Source organism: Hemitrygon akajei, chromosome 4 (genome assembly GCF_048418815.1).
Source record: "Hemitrygon akajei chromosome 4, sHemAka1.3, whole genome shotgun sequence".
NCBI lineage: Eukaryota > Metazoa > Chordata > Chondrichthyes > Myliobatiformes > Dasyatidae > Hemitrygon > Hemitrygon akajei.
In genome coordinates, this window is record NC_133127.1 from 145,643,160 (window position 1) to 145,664,727 (window position 21,568).

The following is a 21,568-nucleotide window of genomic DNA, read 5'->3' on the forward strand; positions in this document are numbered from 1 at the left end:
TGACAATCCGAACTGACTGAGGTCTGCAAGTGAGGAGATTGAGAATCCGTTTGCACAAGGATGTATTAAAGCTTAGGACTTAAAGCTTATTGACTAGTATTGAGAGGATGATACTATTGAATGCCAAGGTGTAGTCAATGAAGAGTATCCTGATGTGTGCTTCTTTGCTGTCCAGATGTTCCAGGGTTGAGTGAAGAGACAGTGAAATGACATCTGCTGCTGGCCTGTTGTGATGGTAAACATACTGGAGTGGATCCAGGTCACTTTTCAGGCAGGAGTTGATTTGTGATACCACAACATGTGGTGGTGTTCCTAGATACATGCTACATTTATCCCCTTCTGGTGGTGAAAATCATGCATTTTGTAAACAGTGCACACCAAATCAAGTGAAAGTTCTGGTCAATGATGACCCAGTCTATGTCGATATTGAACGATCTCATGATTGTATTGCCATTAGGTATCAAGAATAATAAGTTGGACACTTTTCTATTGGAAATGGCAATTGCCATAGCATGAACTTTACTTGGCACTTTATCAATTCAGGTCTGGGTTGTTATAGAGTCATAGAGCCAAGAGCACTATAGCACAAAAATTAGCCCTTCAGCGTATCTCGTCTGTTCTTGAATGTTGTTCTGTCTAGTCACATCAACCCATACTTGGACTATAGTCCTTCATACCTTTACTATATGTACTTATCCAAACTTATATTAAAAGTTGATGCAGATCATATGACATAATTACAGAATATCTCCATTCATTTATCAATAGCAATGGTGATCCAGACCTTCCTGTCATAGGTCACTTTAATTCTTTAGCCATTTCTAGTTTCTTGCACTTTGGCTTCCTGCATTGTTTAATTGATGACAACATAAACTTGAAAAAGAGCACTTTTATCTTTCTTCTAGGTATTTTGAAACACTTGGGACTTAATTTTAAATTTGACAATTTCAGATAACCACTCAATCTTCTTTCGCCCTCCTTAATTGTTCAATTGAGTTCTTCTTCCTTTTCTATCTTCAGCTATTAATGCTTAAAGTAATTCCTACTTTGGTAACATTAATCTGCATCCTATAACAGGCATTCCCCCGTTTTCTCTATCCCTGTCCCTCTCTGTAACTTAACAGACCTGTTTTTTTCACTTTATGAATTCAGAGTCTTTGACCTTAAATATCAGTGTTCTCTCTCCATTCTGGTGCCACCTCACCAGTAGATGGCTTCTAGCATCCTCATATTGTTGTAATCATTATTGGCATTGGGAAACATTCCAATATATCAATAAGACAGCAATAGCATGTATTAACTAAATATATAACCACCATATCTGTTCAGCAGATTAAATAAAATGCATTGTAACTACAGTAGGTACTGTTGGAGTCAAGAAGCAGAGCATGATGATTAAATAGAGGAAGACTGAAGCAGAAATATATTGATATAAGTTTCAAATGCCTAAGTTCAACATTAGATGTAATGGATCATGATTACACCTCCAAGTAGTTCCCAGAATAATAAGGAAATTCATGGCTTTATTATTAGAACAAGGTCATTCCTGGCAAAGTACGCCACCAGTTATGTGAATGCTCTGCAGTCAAAATAAAGAACAAAAATGGAGCATTGAGTGAAGGGATGAGCTAACTTAGAAGGCTGCTATATCGAAGAGAAAAGACAGTGTCAGTGTATGAAAGGAGTGTGTGTGTGTGTTTTTGAGAGAGAGAGGAGGGGTGGGGGACGGGGTGAGAGTGAGAGATAGTATGCATTTCAAAAACATCTGTAGTTGGCAGAAAACAGAAGAAAAGAGACCCTGCCAGAGATGAACCTCCAAAGTTCTCTGAAACTATTGTTTCAAGTAATGTTACTTTGTTTTTGTTGTAATTTATCTCATATTTAAAACTCATGTGCATGAACTTGAGGGGTTTGTTGTATCATAACAAATCTTCTCTGTTTAATGGAACTGAATTTTGAAAGTAAATTAAGTTAGAATGCTGGAAGCTTACAGGAGTGACTCAGTTGTAACCTGATTAACAAGTAAAACCAGACATAATGTTTGAAAATCAATGTAATAAAAAGAATCCAGCTCAAGCTTATTTGAAAGTTTGTCTGATTGGCCACCTAGGCATTCCCAGGATCATAGCTGATCGCTTTGATATCTACATAGGTGACATGTTGGTTCAATGACTGACAATATCCCTTCAAGTAAATTGAGATGCTGACTGTAGAGGCTGGGGCAGGGGTGCAGGGTGTATCCTTGGGTAGAAAATAATGAGAAGAGGAGCATGTAAGTTGCAGATAGCAAGGTGGTAGTGGAATTGATTGCAGTAAAATGAAGAAGGAGAAGGTGGAGGTTAGATAGGGCAGTGAGTTTGCTAATGTGCACTGGCGTATGTTATGCACAGTAGGATAATGAGATTACCCCTTATTGTGACCGCAAAATGCAAATGGGGATAAAGATGTGCAGCAGAAGCAGAGACAAAATCTGCAGATGCTGGAAATTCAAGCAACACACACAAAATGCTGTTGGAACACAGCAGACCAGGCAGCATCTATAGGAGAAGCACTGTCGACATTTCGGGCCGAGACCCTTCGTCAGGACGTCAGCCTGGTGTCTGGTAACAATATTCTCTCTCTGTTGCTAAAATATTCACAGGGAGCTTTTAGAGCTCTCCAGCACTCCAAAGGACATGTGAATAACAGGCAGAAGCAAGCCATTATTCAAAAAATTGTGGATTTCTGCTGCTGTGGTGTAGTGACTAGTGGGGACCCTTGAGTTGAATGCAGCCAAGAATTTAAAAAAGCTGGCAGAATTTGTGCCTACTCCAGTCACCTTCCTTCCATGCTAAGCGTGATAGCGTTTTGGGTTGCTGACACTTTTCAGATATGAAAGCTGTATGGTAAATCAGTAACCAGTGCTGTTCTATAGGGATCTTGTTCAGGGACCCCTGCTTTCCGATTTTTATCAATGACTTGGATGAGGAAGTGGAAGGGTAGGTCAGTAAGTTTGTAGATGACATGAAGGCTGGTTGAGTTGCGGATAGTATAGAAAGTTGTCGGAGAACGCAACAGGACTTTGACAGGATGCACAGAGCTGGACTGAGAAGTGGCATAAGTTTAGGGTGATTGGAGGGGAATATAAAGGTGATGTCAGAGGTAAGTATTTTACACAGAGAGTGGCGGCTGCGTGGAGGCAGATACATTAAGGACATTTCAGAAACTCTTAGAAAGGCACATGGGTGATAGCAATATGGAGGGCCTTGTGGAAGGGAAGGTTTAGATTAATCTTAGAGTAGGTTAAAAGGTCAGCACAATGTCATGGCCTAAAGGCCTGTACAGTGCCGAACATTCAGTGTTCTATCACAAACAACCGAAAATCTGCAGGTGCTGGAAATCCGAGCAACACACAAAAAATGTTGGAGGAACTCAGCAGGTCAGGCAGCGTCTGTGGAAGAAAGTAGAGTTGAAGTTTCGGGCCAAAACCCTTCAGCAGACTGGAGATAAAAAGCTGAGGAGTAGGTTTGAAAGGTGGGGGTAGGGAAGGGAGAAACACCGGGGAAGGGATGAAGCAAAGAGCTAGGAAGTTGATTGGTGAAAGAAACAGAAGGCCATGGAAGAAAGAAGAAATGGGGGCGGGGGAGGAGGACCAGAGGGAGGAGAAGGGTGGGCAAGGAGATAACATGAGAGCGGGATAAAGGGATGTAAAATGGTGAGAGGAGGGCGGAATATTACTGGAAAGTTGAGAAAATCGATATTTATGCCATAAGGTTGGAGGCTACCCAAACAGAATATAAGGTATTCCTTCAACATAAGTGTGGCATTATCCTGACATTGGATGGGGCCTTGGATGGATATATTGGAATGGGAAGTGGAATTAAAATGGGTGGCCACTGGGAGATCCTGCTTATTCTGACAGACGGAGCATAGGTGTTCAGCGAACAAGTCTCCCAATCTACGTTGGGTTGCACTGATATACAAGAGACCACACCGGGAGCACCGAAGACAGTATATGATCCCAAAAGAGTCAAAGGTGAAATGGCTTCTCACCTGGAAGGATTATTTGAAGCCCTGAATGGTAGTGAGGGAGGAGGTGCAGGGGCAAGTGAAGCACTTCTTCAGATTGCAAGGATGTGTTAGGAGGGAGAGCAGTGGGGAGGGACGAATGGACAAGGGAATTCCATAGGGAGCGATCCCTTTGACAAGCAGAAATTGGGGGGGTGGTGGTGGGATCCAGTTGGAGGTGATGGAGGTAGCCTCCTTTTTCAAAGAAAGGGGCTTCCCTTCATCCACCATCAATGCTGCCCTCAAACCACATCTCTTCCATTTCACACATTTCTGCTCTTACCCCATCCTCCCGCCATGCTACCAGGGATAGGGTTCCTCTTGTCCTCACCTACCACCCCACCAGCCTGTGCATCCAGCACATAATTCTCCGAAACTTTCGCCACCCCCAACTCGATCCCCCCACCAAACATATCTTTCTTCCACCCCCAATTTCTGCTTGCTGAAGGGATCACTCCCTTGTCCATTCATCCCTCCTCATTGATTTCCCTCCTGGCATTTATCCTTGCAAGCAAAACAAGTGCTTCACCTGCCTCTACACCTCCTCCCTCACTACCATTCAGGGCCCCAAATAATCCTTCCAGGTGAGGCGACACTTTACCTGTGAGTCTATAGGGATCATATACTGTGTTTGGTGCTCCCGGTGTGGCTTCTTTTATATCGGTGAGACTGCTTCGCCGAACAAGCGAGATCTCCCAGTGGCCACCCATTTTAATTCCGCTTCCCATGATGTTTTGACTGTTGAAGGTAAGCAAGCCATATATTGCCTTCCCAACCTCGCTTAACTTTGTTGTTACTTCCAGGGAACAATGTATTCTTAGCCCCAGGTCTCCCTTTTTAACCACAATCCTCAAGGCCCCGCTATTCACTGTATGTCCTAGCCTGATGTAACTTCCCAGAATGCATCATTTCACCCCTGTTTGAGTTAAATTCAATTTGCCATTCCTTTACCCACTTTCCCAGTTGATAAGTATTCTGTTGTAACCTTAAAAATCCTTTGTCAGTGTCCACTGCCTCCAGCAAATCATTAAAATATATGACAAAGAACAGGACCCAGCAACATTCTCTGTAGCATACCACTGCTGTCTAACCAGTACCTGCCCCTGCCTTCTACAACCAACCTAATTTTGTATTAAGTTGGCTTGCTCATTCTGGATCCTATGTAATCTCATGTGTTGGACTAATCTACCATGCTGGATCTCATCAAAGACATCCATGAAGATGTCTACCACCCTTCTCTCATCAGTTGTCTCTTCAGAAATCTGAACCAAATTTGTAGGCATGATTTTCACATAATTCAATGCTGTCTATTTGTGAATGGTTTATGACTTTCCAGAAAGAAATAAAGCCTACCTCTTAGAATCTCTTCCAGTAACTATCCTACCACTGATGTAAAGCTCACAAGCCTTCAGTTGCTTTGGTGAAGGTTGGTAGGCATCTTCATGAACTTTTGCAAGGTCTTTGATGAGGTCCAGCATGATAGATTGGTCCAGCATGTGAGTTTACATGGGATCCAGGATAAACAAGCCCTTTTAAAATAAAAATTCGGCATCATCCTATTTTTAGCTATCATCCAATTATTCAGTTCCTCAATGTCATTGACAGAGTTCCAAAAATCTCCTCCAGGGCCCTAGCAAGCTTTGCTTATGCATCTCACAACATCCTAGTGTATACCTAGACAGACTCTGGGGATTTATCCACCTTTGTGGTTCTAGGATTTGCATATCACTGGTAGAGAAGAAACTGGAGAGAATTCTTAGCGATAGCATTTATAAGCATTTGGAAAGCCTTGACCTAATCAGGGAGAGTCAGCGTGGCTTTGTATTGGGCATGTTGTGTCTTACTAACTTGATTGAGTTTTTGATGAGTTTATACAGGTGATTGATAAGTCAGAACTCTAGATGTTGTCCTCATGGTTTTCGTAAGGCAATTGACAAGGTCCCTAATGGGAGGCTCATCCAGAAGGTTAAGATGCATGGTGAATTGGCTGCTTGGATTCAGAACTGGTTTTACCATAGAAGACAGATGTTAATGGTTGAAGGAACTTATTTTAGCTGGGGGTCCCCAGGGATCTGTACTGGGACTTCTGCTGTTTGCGATGTATATAAATGACCTGGATGAAAATATAGATGGGTGGGTTAGTAAGTTTGCAGATGATATGACAATTGGTAGTGTCTGGCAAGGAATACAGTGGGATTTTGATCAGTTTCAGATATGGATAGAGAGATGGCAGATGGAGTTTAACATGGCCAAATGTGAATACACAGAGAGCAATGAGTGACTGATGTGTGTGCCCTGTGGTGATAGTACAGGCACTAAATACATACCATCAACAAATCACTTGTAGTACCATAGGAAACAACACAGTGGATCACTGTTACACCTCCATCAAGAATGCCTACTGTCCTGTTCCACGCCCTGTCTTCAGAAGGTCTGGTCATCAGGCTGTACTTTTACTCCCTGAGTATAGGCAGAGACAGAAGACTGAAGCATTAGTAATGAGGTCCAAGAAGGTATGGACAAGAGAAGCCCAAGAGCGATTACAGGACTGCTTTGAATCGGTGGACTGGACTGTATTCAGGGATTCATCTTTGAATCTGGATGAGTATGCTGCAGTCATCACCGACTTCATTAAAACCTGTGTGGATGAGTGTGTGCCTATGAAAATTTTCTGTACATTCCCAAACCAAAAGCCGTAAATGAACTAAGATGTACATCGTCTACTGAGGGCTGGATCTATGGCATTTAAGTCTGGTGACTCAGGTCCGTTTAAGAATGCCAGGTATGACGTGTGGAGGGCTTCTTCAAGTGCAAAGTGACAATTCTGAATGTGGTTGAAGGTGAAATTGGATGCATATCAACTCTGGCAGGATTTGCAAGACATTATTTCCTACAAAGTGAAACCCAATAGCATGAACGGCAGCGATGCTTCACTATTAGATGAGCTCAATGCCTTCTGTGCCTGCTTTGAAAGTAAGAATATAACTACAGATGTGAAGTTCTCTACTGCACCTGGTAACTGTGATCTCTGCCTCAGAGGTCGATGTTAGGCTATTTTTAAGGAGGGGGTACCCTCTCAAGCCCCAATGGAGTACAGGTGTCCTCCGTTTTTCGAATGTTTGCTTTACGACACCTCGCTGTTATGAAAGGCCTACATTAGTTACCTGTTTTCGCTAACAGAAGGTGTTTTCACTGTTACGATAACAAGCAGCTCGAGCCGAGCAGCCGAGCTCCTCCCCTGGAACTAAATTCTAGCCGGCATTGCTTAAACATGTGCCTGTGAGCATCTGTGCTTTATGTCGATTTATTTTGTGCATCCATTAGCAAGATGAGTTCTAAGGTATCGGAAAAGCCTAAAAGAGTGCGTAAGGGTGTTACACTTAGTGTAAAACTAGACATAATTAAGTGTTCGATTGTGGTGAATGAAGTAAGGACATAGTGAGTTTGGCTAAGGGTTTGTGGAAGTTGACAAATATGATGTTGAAGAGGTTTTGGCATCCTATGACCAAGAACTGAGAGATGAAGAGCTGATGAAGAGGAAAGGATAACAATTGAAATGGAACGCAGTAGCAAATGGCCCGAAAGTGAAGACATCCAGGAACTGAAAAGGAAGCAATTGTGTGAGATTTTCGTTGCGATTGACAATGCTGCAATGATTGGAGAAAAATATGACTTTAATTTTGTAAGGGTACGTAGGTTTAGGGCAGGTTTGCAGGATGGTTTGAGTGCTTACAAAGAACTGTATGATAGAAAAAATGTGCAAGGCTAAGCAGTCAAGCATACTGTCATTTTTCAAGCCTTCCACATCAGCCACAGCAGACGACGAAACTCGACCTTTGACATCGAGGCAGGCAGACATAGAAGGTGACCTGCCTGTCCTGATGGAAACAGATGACGATGAGGTGACACTCCAGCCTCCTCTACTTCCCAACACCCCAACCTCCAACGACTCAGCCTAACACACCATCATCAGTGTCCTCACTGTCTTCCCAATTCCGGTAAGTGAAACTACACTGAGCGTACATTATTTCTACTTTATGTAGGCTGTGCATTTTTATGTGTTATTTGGTAGCTTCATAGCTTAAAGGTTACTGGAAAGAGTGCTTCTGCCGGGAGTGCTAGCGCCGTGTGTTTCTGCCGGGAGCGCTTGCGCCGTGTGTTTCTGCCGGGAGCACTTGCGTGAAATTTTCGTTGCGGTGGACAGTGCTGCAATAATTGCAGAAAAGTATTCCTACATTATGTAGGCTGTGTATTAGATCATTCCTGCTTTTACTATATGTTACTGTTATTTTAGGTTTTATATGTTATTTGGCATGAATTGGTAGGTTATTTTTTGGGTCTGCGAACGCTTACAAATTATTCGCATATAAGTAAATGGTAATTGCTTCTTCACTTTACGACGTTCCGGCCTATGAACCATTTCATAGGAACGCTCTACCTTCGGATAGCGGGGGAAACCTGTATCTGGTAAGGCTTGGAAAACCTGTGGTAACCAACTTACTGAGGTATTCAGGGGCATTTTCAACCTCTCACTGCTATGGTCAGAACTTCCCACCTGCTTCAGAAAGGCAACAATTATACCAGTGCCTAAGAAGAGTTGTGTGAGCTGCCTTAATGACTATAACCCAGTTGCACTCATATCTACAGTGATAAAATGCTTTGAGAGGTTGGTTATGGCTAGAATCAACTCTTGCTTCAACAAGGACCTGGACCCACTGCAATTTGCCTATTGCCACAATAGGTCTAAGGGCAGGCGCAGTCTCAGTGGTTCTTTACAGGGCTTTAGATCACCTCAGCAGTGCAAACACTAATGTCAGGATGCTGTTCATCGACTATAGCTCAACATTTAACACTATCATTCCCAAAATCCTGATTGATGTGTTACAGAACCTGGGCCTCTGTACCTCCCTGTGCAATTGGATCCTCGACTTCCTAAGCGGAAGCCTCAATCTGTGTCAATTAGTGGTAATGTCTCCTCCTTGCTGACGATCAACTTTGGTGCATCTCTCGGGTGTGTGTTTATCCCACTGCTCAACTCTTCCTATACCCGTGACTGAGTGGCTACGTATAGCTCAAATACCATCTATAAATTTGCTGATGATACAACCTTTGTTGGTAGATTATCAAATGGAGATGAGAGGGCATACAGAACTGAGATGTACCAGCTAGTTGAGCAGTGTTGTAGCAACAACCTTGCACTCAGTGTCAGTAAGATGATTGTGGCCTCTTTCACCTCAGACGGTTGAAGAAGTTTGGTATGGGCCCCCCAAATCTTAAGAACTTTCTATAGGCGCACGACTGAGAGCATCCTGACTGGCTGGTATGGGAGCTGCACTTCCCTCAATCGCAGTACTCTGCAGAGAGTGGTGCGGACAGCCCAGTGCATCTGTAGATGTGAACTTCCTACTATTCAGAACATTTACAAAGACAGGTGTGTGAAAAGGGCCTGAAGGATCATTGGGGACCCGGGTCACCTCAACACAAACTGTTCCAGCTGCTACCATCCGGGAAACGGTACCACAGCATAAAGTCTAGGACCAACAGGCTCCAGGACAGCCTCTTCCACCAGGCCATCAGACTGCTTAATTCATGCTGACACAGCTGTATTTCTATGTTGTATTGACTGTCCTATGTGTACATACTATTTATTATAAATTACTATAAATTGCACATTGCATATTTAGATGGAGATGTAACGTGAAGATTTTTACTCATGTATAAGAAGTTGTAAAATTAGTCAGCTCCATCTTGGGTACTAGCCTCCATAGTGCTTCAAGGAGCAATGCCTCAGAAAGGTGTTGTCCATTATTAAGGACCCCCAGCACCCAGGGCATGCCCTCTTCTCATTATTACCATCAGGAAAGAGGTACAGAAGCCTGAACGCACATACTCAGTGATTCAGGAACAGCTTCTTCCCCTCTGCAATGCAATTTCTAAATGGACATTGAACCCATGAACATTAACTCACTTTTTTAAAGTATGCATTATTTCGGTTTTTGCACTATTTTAAATGTATTTCATATACATACATATACTTACTGCAGTTTATTCTTTCTTTCTTTCCTTCCTTCCTTCCTTTTCTTTCTTTCTTTCTTTCTTTCTCTGCTGCCAAGTTAACAAATTTCACGACACATGCCAGTGATAAGAAACCTGACTCTGATTTTGAATGTGAGGAAAATGGAGGGATATGGACGTTGTGGAGGCGTAAGATGTTAGCTTAGCTGGTCATTTGATTATTAATTTATTTGGTTCAGCACAATATTGCAGGCTGAAGGACCTGTTCATGAGCTATACTGTCCTATGTTCCAGGATATCTCAAACCTCCTCGTTTGTAATGCTGATATGCTTCAGAGTATCACTATTTCTAAGCTTGAATTCACTAACTGCATTCTTTCTCTAAAATAGAAAAGAGAAGTATTAAGGCCACGCCCATTTCTTCTCGTTCTGCACATAGATTCTTGGGGATCTACTTACTCCCTACTTTTTCACTCATACTGTACCTCTGAAATATTTTAGGATTTTCCATTATCTTATCCACTACAAACATCTCAGAGTTTCATTTTGATGTCTTGATATTGCTCATAAGTGTACTCTTGCATCTTTAATACTCCTCAAGGGACTCATTTGATCCCAACTACATATACCTGTTATATGCCTGCTTCATTCACTCTCAAGATCCCTCTTCAAACAAGGTTCTCTCACCTTGCCTGCCTTGTGCTTCACTCAGTAATATACAGACCCTATCCTCCTATTGGGGGGGAGGTTGATGCTTTGCTGCTGTTTGTGTGTGTTTGTCTTTCATTCTTTGAGGTTTTTCTTCTGTTTTGTGGATGTCTGTGAAGAGTAAGAATTTCAGGTTGAATTAGTGTATATTGAATTATTAATATTAAATGGAACCATTGAAACATTGAACTATTTCTATGTACTTCCATGACTGTCTTGAAATTAATAGAATTATTGTAATTGGTCCCAACGTGTTCTTGCCAGCCGCTTTTCCCAAGAGGAGGTTGAGTGTGATCCCATCCGTATAAGGGCAATCAATGCACCTCTTCAGAAAACCTTTCTGGACACACTTAACAAATTTGGTCCTATCTAATCCCTCATCTCTGTAGCAGTCCTACTTAGTATTAGGGATGTTAAAAGTGCCAACTATCACATCCCTATTATTCTTACTCATATCAGCAATCTCCCTACGTATGTATGTCTGTAATTCCACATCACCTTTGCAGAGCCTCTAGTATAAATCTATCAATGAGACAACTGCAATTTCATTTCTAAATTATTTTCCTATGGCCTCGCTTGAACATCCTGCGCACCCCACCACCACCAAAATATCCTCTCTAAATAATTTTTGCTGATCTATCTAATCAATAGTGCAATTCTCCTTTCTCTCTTATTTCCTCTCCATTGCATTGGAAGCATCAATACCCAGAACACTGAAATTGTTGTCATTCTTGAATCATTGTTAACAAGTTTTATGATATTGTGACATCAAATATTCCTTAAAAGCAGGCAAATGTTTGAGCACCTAATACCCGATTTTGATTAATGATTCTAAACTTTATAAAGAGTCATGACGTCTTTCTCTTGATATTTAACTTTTAAAGTTCATATACAGTACGCACTCTTCAAAGAAATTTTAAACTAATGATTAACAAATTATTGCAGCCAAAAGCACACTTTCTTTTAGCCAGTACGCAGAGTTCAAAATTCAAGCTTGAAGAGGCTGTTTAAATTCAACTAAGTTCGTAGAAAGTGCTTTAATTTTTTCACAATTAAGAAGCAGTTTTCATTTGATGCAATCTAAATTAAAATGATCCCATTACTGTGTTTTGGTATGTATTCAGACATTAAGCATTGTTTAATGCAAGTACTGCAAGTCTGAGCTGGGCTTTGGATTGACTCCTCCCATATCTTCACTTAGGAGATTTTTCAGCAAAGAAGGAATCATTTTTTTTCGGGCAAAAGGAAGTACAACATCTACAAGACAGTCTCAAAGATAAAACTTATTTCTTTCCTTTCCGAAGTTTGTAAGATCAGTTTTATGAACATAATTTTAGGGACAAATCTCTAAAATAGTTACCGCTTTTCAAAGAGTTCAGAAGCTATGTAAAGCTCTAGTCTTTCTTTTTAAACCTTCTTGGACAAGAACATGAAGACTTTGCTGATGTCAGTTAATTATCTTCAAAGTTTTTTTTTGTTTCAGTTTCTTCCATTTCCTAAAAAGTAATTTTAAAGAACAGCAATGCACTGTGATTTACTGGACTGATATACAATCATGTACTCTTTGTCTCTCTGTGTGACGATGTTTGACTAGCTGACTAGTTTGAAGTTCAGCAAACTTTGAACACCAACTAACACATTAACCCTGATACAGCTATGAGTTCATTCACAATAGGAAGGTTATACTATAACTACCAACTCTTCAAAAACCAGCTCACATTCCTATTTATTGTGTAACTTGACCAGTTTATCTGGTTTGAAACAACCGCAATTAACTAACCCTTTGTCTGTGAACCAACATCCTGTGTTTTCTAGATAGTTTTTGTTTGTAAAATTGTCCTTTCAATTTCAGACTGATTATTATTTGCAACTTACGTTAAAAACTGATGACTAGCTCCCATTTATGACAAGCTACTGTGTTTAGAAAGATGAGCATGTGAAAAGAGGCTCCCTGGCCCAGGAAATGAAAAACTGTCACCCCCCCCCCCCCCCTACTATTCTAAGTGAAGATTTCTGACTCAGCTCCTCTCTATGGACCCGTTTTGAGAGTGAACTCCAGCCAATACTCGTCTTGGGAGCAAACTATCACTCCACCAACCATTCCAGTAAGTTACCATTGCTAGAAAAGCTCTCGTCAATTTGATGTTCAAAAAAAATTGATTGAATACTTCCCAATATAGGTGTTTCTGTATAACTCTCTTGCTAGAGTATTCACTTCCTTAATCTCCGTTGTACACATTTCTAAAGCCTCAAAGTATTGTTACGATTATCATTTTCTCATGAACGTTGAACAGATGCATCAATGTCCATACTTAAAGTCCGTCTTTAAGATTTTCTTCTTCACAAACATCTCTTGCCATTTCTTTGATGCAAGTTGATCACTGTTGTTGTTGCTGTTAGTTCATCAGGTGAGCTGCTAATGTCTTTCACTGAACTGAAGTTAGATTATTTCCTTCACGGGGTGTTTGTATTGCTTTTGATGTGGTGCACAATAGTATTGAAGTTCTCCGAAAACAAGTCTAGTAAATAAGTTACCAATTGTGTATTGCTGTCTTCTTTTGCCTACGGTTTAGTAATCTCACATTTTAGTTATTAAAAATTATATTAATTAGTTACATAATTTCACAAATAATAACATAGAATGTGAAACACTTATAGAGGTAAGGAAGAGTGCAATTCTGTTGAGGATTTTGTCTGTACATTTGATTCTGTGCTTCCAGAAAAAAGACCTCAGAACAGTGGGATTGTTATACTCCCCCCATGTGAGTGAACACCAATTGGTTTGCTGTAACTTGTCATTCTGATACTAACCATAAGGTATGTATAAGTTTCTTCCCATTTTGGTGATTCTGGACTCTGGGTATAACTGTCCAGATCTCCTCCCTTTGCTTTGTTAAGGTTTGGTTGGACCTGATTGAGAAGAAGTGATACATCTTCCCAACTTTTGTGTTTTTCCAGAGAAGTTTAATTGAGCAAAGGATACCAAGTCTGGGATTCTGTCAGACTCTGTCAGACTCTGGGAATTTTTTCACCTGATGATATGGATTGTTCTGGTAACATTAAATCTAACACAAATTCCCGTATTGGTGATCCTGCTTCTTGCATTTTAGGAGCACCACAAATGTAATATATGTTTATACCCAATAGTAAGTAAAACACATTCTAATAGCTCTACCTTGTAACAATAATTCTTTGTAGACCTTGAAGGCTCTAGGATTAGATCGCTGTTTCCAAAGAAGTCATAACAGAATAGGTTAAAATGTTATCAGCAGTATAGCATTGCCCAGAGATTTTCACCTTCTTCTTTCTGGTAAGGCTTTTAACATTGCATAACATAACACACAGGATATAATAAGACAGGTTGGTTTGAATATCAAAGGTGTAAACCTTGAAAGTACGATCATTAACAGTGAACAACATACTTACGAAGTAAATTATTTAAAGTCTGAAGAACAATATTATATAAAGAAGTTACCATTGTTAAAAAGCAAATATATAATATCCAAATAGGTGAGTGAAAAAATTTGTTGACTTATCTTCCCATATTAGATGGACACATCCCGACTCCCCTCAATTTGAGGCGAGAAACACGCAGACTTGTGCACATCATTAGTGATAAGGACTAGGAAAAGGACAGGAGCAAGGATAACATGGTTAGGGCAGTCCCTGCTCTTCACTCTTGCTGTGTTGAAGGTGAACCAAAGGAATAGATAAAAGGCGAGTATGAGGTAAGAGAGAGCGAAGCAGTCATATGAAAGATAATCCATTGTAGTGCTGGTTAGGTAACTGAGTTAAGAGGGTTTTAGGAGTGGAACTGCTACACAAAAGCAGAAGTCACCAAACATCAGTCTTTGCAAGCTTCAATGCTCAACAGAAGGAACACTAAGAGGTATTCATTCCAATGGCTGGGGAATTTTCCTTCGGAATATTGCAGAAACAAACTGAAACCCAATTTATAATAATTGCGATTCACCTAGTAACTCTTCACTACTCAATAGGCAATAGACAATAGAAAATAGACAATAGGTGCAGGAGTAGGTCATTTGGCCCTTCGAGCTAGCACCGCCATTCAATGTGATCATGGCTGATCATCCACAATCAGTACCCCATTCCTGCCTTCTCTCCATATCCCTTGACTCCGCTATCTTTAAGAGCTCTAAATCTTTCTTGAAAACATCCAGAGAATTGGCCTCCACTTTGGATTCCATAGATCCAAAACTCTCTGGGTGAAAAAGTTTTTCCTGAACTCTGTTCTAAATGTCCTATTCTTAAACTATGGCCTCTGGTTCTGGACTCCCCCAACTTTGGGAACATGTTTCCTGCCTCTAGCATGTCCAATCCCTTAATAGTCTTATATGTTTCAATCAGATCCCCTTTCATCCTTCTAAATTCCAGTGTATACAAGCCCAGTCGCTCCAATCTTTCAACATATGACAGTCCCGCCATCCCGGGAATCAAACTCATGAACCTACGCTGTACTCCCTCAATAGCAAAAATGTCCTTCCTCAAATTTGGAGACCAAAATTGAACACAATACTCCAGGTGTGGTCTCATCAGGGCCCTGTATAACTGCAGAAGGATCTCTTTGCTCCTATACTCAACTCCCCTTGTTATGAAGGCCAACATGCTGTTACCTTTCTTCATTGCTTGCTGTACCTGTATGCATACTTTCAGTGACTGATGAGCAAGGACACCTAGATCTCATTCTACTTCCCCTTTTCCTAACTTGACACCATTCAGATAGTAACCTGCCTTCCTGTTCTTGCCACCAAAGTGGATAACCTCACATTTATCCACATTAAACTGCATCTGCCATGCATCTGCCCACTCACCCAATCTGTCCAAGTCACCCTGCATTCTCCTAACATCCTCCTAATATTTCACACTGCCACCCAGCTTTGTGTCATCTGCAAATTTGCTAATGTTACTTTTAATCCCTTCATCTAAATCATGAATGTATATTGTAAATAGCTGCGGTCCCAGCACTGAGCCTTGCGATACCCCACTAGTCACTGCCTGCCATTCTGAAAAGGACCCATTAATCCGTACTCTTTGTTTCCTGTCTGCCAACCAATTTTCTATCCATGTTAGTACCCTACCCCCAATACCATGTGCTCTAATTTTGCCCACTAATCTCCTATGTGGGACCTTATCAAAGGCTTTCTGAAAGTCCAGGTACACTACATCCACTGGCTCTCCCTTGTCCGTTTTCATAGTTACATCCTCAAAAAATTTCAGAAGCTTAGTCAAGCATGATTTCCCTTCATAAATCCATGCTGACTCGGACCGATCCTGTTACTGCTATCCAAATGTGCCGCTATTTCATCTTTTATAATTGACTCCAGCATCTTCCCCACCACTGATGTCAGGCTAACTGGTCTATAATTCCCTGTTTTCTCTCTCCCTCCCTTCTTAAAAAGTGGGAGGGATAACATTAGCTACCCTCCAATCCTCAGGAACTGATCCTGAATCTATAGAACATTGGATAATGATTACCAATGCGTCCATGATTTCTAGAGCCACCTCCTTAAGTACCCTGGGATGCAGACCATCAGGCCCTGAGGATTTATCAGCCTTCAGTCCCATCTGTCTACCCAACACCATTTTCTGCCTAATGTGAATTTCCTTCAGTTCTTCTGTTACCCTAGGTCCTCTGGCCACTATTACATCTGGGAGATTGTCTATGTCTTCCCTAGCGAAGACAGATCCAAAGTACCTGTTCAACTTGTCTGCCATTTTCCTGTTCCCCATAATGAATTTACCTGTTTCTGCCTTCAAGGACCCAACTTTGGTCTTAACTAATTTTTTCCTCTTCACATACCTAAAGAAGTTTTTACTATCCTCCTTTATATTCTTGGCTAGCTTACCTTCATACCTCATCTTTTCTCCCCGCATTGCCTTTTTAGTTATCTTCTGTTGCTCCTTAAAAGTTTCCCAATCCTCTGGCTTCCCGCTCATCTTTGCTATGTTATACTTTTATTTTTATACTGTCCTTGACTTCCCTTGTTAGCCACGGTCACTCCCTACTCCCCTTAGAATCTTTCTTCCTCATTGGAATGAACTGATCCTGCACCTTCTGTATTATTCCCAGAAATACCTGCCATTGTTGTTCCATTGTCACCCCTGCTAGGGTATCCTTCCAGTCAACTTTGGCTAGTTCCTCCCTCGTGGCTCCATAGTCCCCTTTGTTCAACAGTAGTACTGACACTTCCGATTTTCTCTTCTCCCTCTCAAATTGTAGATTAAAACTTATCATATTATGGTCACTACCTCCTAATGGCTTCTTTACCTTAAGTTCCCTTATCAAATCTGGTTCATTACACAACACTAGATCCAGAATTGTCTTCTCCCTGGTAGGATCCAGTACAAGAATCCATCTCGGAGGCACTCCACAAACTCCCTTTCTTAGGGTCCAGTAACAACCTGATTTTCCCAGTCTACCTGCATGTTGAAATCCCCCATTACAACAGTAACATTACCTTTGCGACATGCTAATTTTAGCTCTTGATTCAACTTTCACCCTATATCCAAGCTACTATTTTATATACTCCTTATATAAAAGGGAGTCTGCTGTTTCCTGCAGATTTGGCTTTCCTCTATGATCGGGAATATGCAACTGTTTGTGATGTGGGAAAGGATTTAATCCTTATTTGGTTGTTTCAATATCATCCATCCCTCCAGTGGTTAGGATGTTACAGTAGGTAGACACTGTGCATTAAAAAAAAGGAATAACAATCTTATGTACTTGTATTTTTACAATTGGCATATTGTTTATGGAAATTTGCACTTCAGGGACAAGTGTAGCCCACTTTTGGCCTCTAGTGTAGATCAGATTTGCCAGGCATTGCTTTATTTCCTGATTCACCTTGCTACTGGATTGTGGGTAGAATGGAGTGCTGTACTCTACCTGTACAGCTGTTTGTTCACACACAGCCGGAAAGCCTTTAATAATAAAGGAAGAATCTCAGTCAGCATGTTCGCAAGCAGGGTTACCAGCAAATGGGAATATGGAGTCTTGCAGCTTCACTGCAAGAAGCTGAGAGGGCGAACCATACAAAGATCAGCTTTCAGAAGAATATTCCTATTGGATTTCTGGTAAAGTCAGAATGGGATGCCAGAAACGGGCCGGTATAATCAATGTGCCAAGCCTGCATTGGTGTAGATTGTTTTGTTTGTCTTATAGAAGATCGTCTTGCGACTACTCCTTTATTATAGGCCAGACATTCTTACAATTTGGAACAAGTTGCTTACAGTCCCTCAGGATGCAAGGCCACCAGTATAAAATGGCTACTTTCACATGAGTGGCTTGTCTAACATCATTATTGTGTCTGATTCCTTGGTAGGCTTCTTGAATCAATGTTCCTTGCTTATGAGTAGGAAGTATTTGCTTCCTAGTTTTTTAGGACATCATATCTAAACCATCAACTTCGTATTTGTACCATGTTGGAAAGTCTTTGGGATTGGGTTTAGTAGTATCTAGGAGAATTTTTAAAACATCATACTGGCTATTGTTAAATTTATTGCATTCCTATCATAATTAGTGTTAGTACGTATCAAGACCGGTTCTGTTGTATTTACTTGTTTTAGACTTAATTTTAGGGATTTAGCTTCTGCAGATTGAGCTGTATGATTCCTTAAGGGGCGTGCTTGAAACTCATGGTTCCAATTCAGTGTCCTGTAAAAAAAAATCCTCTTATAATCCCTGTTCCTGCCTGTAACTGAATGGATCCATCTTTCAGGAGCTTCACTGTAGACCCATATACTGTAAGTACCATATTTGGGAATAGTGTTCTAGAGAATACTGTGCTACATTGGAATTTGGAGAAGATAGTTCTGCATCATCCATGAAAGCTAAGACATGTATGTCATAGCTCTCAGGTTCGTATTCCCACTCTAAGGTGTCATCTTGTAAAAGTATTTGCCACTTCCTATATCTAGCTTTGCTAGCTCTCTATTCATTTGCTGGTAATTTTCTGTCATTTTTCAAAGCCGCAAGCTCTGTTGGTATAATGAGTGCTTTGTGCCCTGGCAGTGCTGCAATAATTGTGTGGAATACCATAGTAACACACTGTTGTGAGGCAGTAAATTTCTGTTCTGCTGGGGTGAAACTATATGAGGCATAGTGGATGAGGGCTTGTGTTCCTTCTCCCTCATTATAGTAGACGGCCACAGCGGTTTTTTGGAGAAATACGAATTTGCAGAAGAAGAGATCTTGTTAGGTTGCTTATGGGAGGTCTATTTCTTGCTGAATTGCATTCATCAATTCCTCTAGTGCCTCTGAATTTTCAGGGGTAAAAGTGAAGTTTTTCACTTTTTGGTGTATATCTTTCATATAATGGATTTGCTAAATGAGCATATAAAGGTATGAAAATTCAAACATAATTCTATAGGCCTAGGATTGATTGTAAGTCTTTTAGGGTCTTTAGATATCCTACATGAGTGACTTATTGTCTAAATTCAGGATTTAAACCCTGTCTCTGATTTAATAATTGGAATGCCGAGGAAATTTAACTCTCAGCAATAGAGTTGAGATTTTTTAATGTTTATTGCATATCCTCTCTCTCTCTCAACCTTTCAAGAATTGGGTGTGACTAAAAGCCATTGGGCAAAGCAATGTAAGATTTATACTTTTTAAGAGTCAATTCTTCCAGCATTTGTTATACTGCCTGTTGCAGGGCTGAATTAGGTGCTGTGTGTTTATTCAGGCCAATGTAGTTGATGATGAGTTGCCATTGTCCATCGGGCTTTGTTATGCCGAATGTGAGCAAATTAGATTGAGAATATTCTTTTATCAAAACGCCTTGTATATAAAGAGAGTTCACAGTTTCCTGCAGATTTGGCTTTCCTCTATTGTCGGGAATATGCAACAGTTTGTGATGTGGGAAAGGATTTAATCCTTATTTGGTTGGTTCAATATCAACCATCCCTCAGTGGTTAGGATGTTGCAGCAGGTTGTCATAATATTTGTATAACATGTGTTTGAATTTCACTCTGGTCATTTTACCCTGACTGCAATCTAGCTCTTTCTGAATATGTATGTCTCTTTCATCTGGTGCAGTTGCAACTGTTGTTGGTTTAATTGTATGAAACCAATAGGAAACATCTGGTGTTGCTGCTAGTACAATCTGGGGGAAGGTGGTGTAAAGACTTTATGGCTATTTCTATTCTTTGTTTAATCCTGCATACCTGCACAAGAACATTATAAATTGTGTACTCTACCTTATACCCTGTATGCTTACAATTTTAATTTTCCAAGTCGCTCCCCGAGTTGATGACCTTAAATAATATCAGCATTTAATGTTGAAATATCTGCACCTGTAACAAAACACAGTGTTGAATTTTGCCAAAAATGTGAGCTTTGACATATGGAAAGGCAAGACTGGGTTTGTCTGTTCTATTTGTCAGATGGAGTATTTGAGTAGAATTGCTGCTGGAATTCTGTACAATTCCTGTTACATTAATATTGGTCTTCTGCTTCTTCACATTTTGTTCACCCTGAACTTCAGGGGAGGGAGTGGACATTTGGGATGGGCCCTGTCCCATTTTCTGTTTAGAGAGTGTAGGATGAGGCAGGCCTTGTGGTGTGTGCTCAGTTTCATACTGCTCTCCATAATATCTCTAAATGTTCCTTCTGTCTTGGAAGGAGTAGTTTGGTGTAAGACTTTTTATCTCAAAGAAAGGAGGTGGAGCTAAAAGCCATAGCCTGTGCCTGGTGCATAGACATCTATGCTATGGGTGAATATTCCTTCCTAAGGCAGGTGGTCTCCAGGAAACTTACTTGGTTTGTTGATTATGTCTTCCATGCTGAGGGGCAAGGTGTAGGAGAATGCTGTGAATATGATCGAGCTGAGGAATGAGGTTAGCTTGATGGCTTTGTTTCCAACCCTATATTCCCTTTAGAGGGAAAAGGGGGACCTCTGTGCCAGCATCTCATTGCCATTATGTGGCAAAAAGAAGCAATCCAGCAAATTGTTCATGAAGTTGGAGTTAAATAAGGATAATCCCGCTCATGGTGGAAAGGGTTTCACTAGGATAAAGGGATAACATATAAAATGAACTAGGTCCCTGTCTGCCATTGCTATTTGTTCTCTTATCTTATTAACTGTTAACAAACCCTGGCTTTTGACTATTTTACTCAGTCCATCAAGCCCTAGCCACCAGTGAGCACATCGACATGGGGTGCTGTCACAGAAAAGCAGCATCTATCATCAAGGACCCCTACCATCCAGGACATGCTCCCTTCTCACTAATGCTATCAGGAAGAAGAAACAGGAGCTTCAGGACCCACACCGCCAGGTTCAGGAGCAATTGTTACCTTCAACCATCAGGGTAATTTCACTCACTTATGTATGTATTTATTCAGTTGCTTGTTTGCTTATTTGTTTGTTTATTTATTCTTTTCTTTTGTATTTACAGTTTGTTGTGTTTTGCACATTGGTTGTTGTCTGTCCTGTTGAGTGTGGTCTTTCTTTGATGCTGTTCTGTCTCTCGAATTTACTGTGTCCTTGCATGGAAATGAATCTCGGGGTTGTATATGGTGACATTTATGTACTTTAATAATAAATTCACTTTGAACTTTGAATTTTGAGCTTTGAATACAGTACCAAGTGCTGGGGCCAATTAAAAAAGTTCAAGGTGTTGGGTCCGGTGTTCGTTCAGCTTGCTGTCTACAAGATTTACTCATCCTTGTGCTGACCTGAGGCTGTGGCCAGCAACTAGTAGGCTGCTGGATCTACTACAATGATAACTGGCTTCGTGGCTGTGGACTCACTTTCATGAAGTTCAGTTCTGAATGTTA

The 21,568-nt window shown here is 40.8% G+C and overlaps 1 protein-coding gene across 1 annotated transcript in view; it reads left to right on the forward strand.

Moving 5' to 3' along the window:
* Positions 1 to 13,475: 13,475 nt before the first annotated feature.
* The window catches only part of LOC140726746 (transmembrane protein 182-like), a 54,134-nt gene continuing 46,041 nt past the window's right edge, over positions 13,476 to 21,568 (forward strand). The window contains exon 1 of the mRNA XM_073043528.1: positions 13,476 to 13,587. The gene's annotated coding sequence lies outside the window, so the exon portion shown is untranslated. The remainder of the gene's footprint in view (positions 13,588 to 21,568) is intronic.